At 35.5% G+C, this 1436-nt stretch overlaps 1 pseudogene; it reads left to right on the top strand.

The window, feature by feature from the left end:
* Positions 1 to 587: 587 nt before the first annotated feature.
* On the top strand, positions 588 to 1177 carry LOC114497150 (annotated as a pseudogene).
* Positions 1178 to 1436: the final 259 nt, after the last annotated feature.

The following is a 1436-nucleotide window of genomic DNA, read 5'->3' as shown; positions in this document are numbered from 1 at the left end:
CATTGAAATTAAGAAAAATCTGATGGTAACCAGAGGGGATTTGGGAGGGGATGATTTGGGGAAGTGTTTTAAGGAACTATAAAAGACACATGGACAAAACCAAAGGGGTTGGTAGCAAGGGAGGCAGGTGCATTTGGCTGGGGTGGTGGCGTGGTTCCAGGAAAGTGCAGTTAACTGTAATTGTACAAGAATGAAATAATTAATTTTAAAAAATAAGTATTTAGTAAAATCTGTTTTAAAAAAGCTGTCTACATATATACAATGGAATATTACTTGGCCATGAAAAAAGAATGAATCTTACCATTTGCAACAACATGGATGAACCTAAAAGGTATTATGCTAAATGAAATAATTCAGACAGAGAAATACAAAGACCATATGATTTCACTCATAAAATCTAAAAGACAAAATAAAGAAATAATCCATATAGAAACAAACTGATAGAAAGCAGAGAACAAACTGATGGTTGCCAAATGGAAGAGAAGTTGAAGGGATAAATTAAAAAGATAAAAGGATTAAGAACTACAATTTGGCAGTTATAAAATAGTCACAGGGACATAAAGTACAGCACAGGGAATAAAGTCAATATGGTAATAACTGTGGTAGGTTGGTACTAAACTTATATGGGGGGCTCACTTTATCAGTTATAGAAATGTCTAACCACTATGCTATACACCAAAAACTAATATTGAATGTCAACTATAACTGAAAAGTAAAATATAAAAAACTTTTAAAAATTATTTATCTTTCTTTCCAGCTTGAACCAGGCATAATTGCTGTTGCTAAGGGTGGTGAGAGGAAGAAGGGCCATTGTGTCATCATTGAGGTAGTGACTAGAGACTACACCATCAACATTCACAAACACATCCATGGAGTGGGATTCAAGAAGTGTGACCCTCTGGCATTCAAAGAGGTCCAGGAATTTGCCATGAAGGAAATGGGAACTCCAGATGTGCCCATTGACTCCAAGGTCAACAAAGCTATCTGGGACAAAGGAATAAGTAATGGCCTATACCATATCTGGGTGTGGTTGTCCAGAAAATGTAATGAAGATAAGAATTCACCAAACAAGTTCTATACATTCATCACCTATGTACCAGTCATCACTTTAAAAAATTTATAAACAGTTAATGTGGATGAGAACAAACTGATAACTTTCAGTTATAGAACTACCTAAAAAAGAGTTTAAGGGTGCATGCAAATACTGAAAAGTGATAGCCTAGAAAATAAATAATTAAAACATGAATTTGGGGCAAGATGGAGATGTAGGTGGACACTCTGTGCCTCCTCACACAACCAAAATAAAGACAACAAAGATTTAGAAACAAACAAAAAAACACCCCAGTACTGACAGAAAATTGAACTGTATGGCAGTCCAACAACCAAGGAGTTAAAGTAGACACATTTATCCAGACTGGTAGGAGGGGCAGAATTGA

Source organism: Phyllostomus discolor, chromosome 5 (genome assembly GCF_004126475.2).
Source record: "Phyllostomus discolor isolate MPI-MPIP mPhyDis1 chromosome 5, mPhyDis1.pri.v3, whole genome shotgun sequence".
Lineage (NCBI taxonomy): Eukaryota > Metazoa > Chordata > Mammalia > Chiroptera > Phyllostomidae > Phyllostomus > Phyllostomus discolor.
The sequence above is the reverse complement of the archived record's forward strand: the minus strand, read 5'-3'. Positions and strand labels throughout refer to the sequence as shown.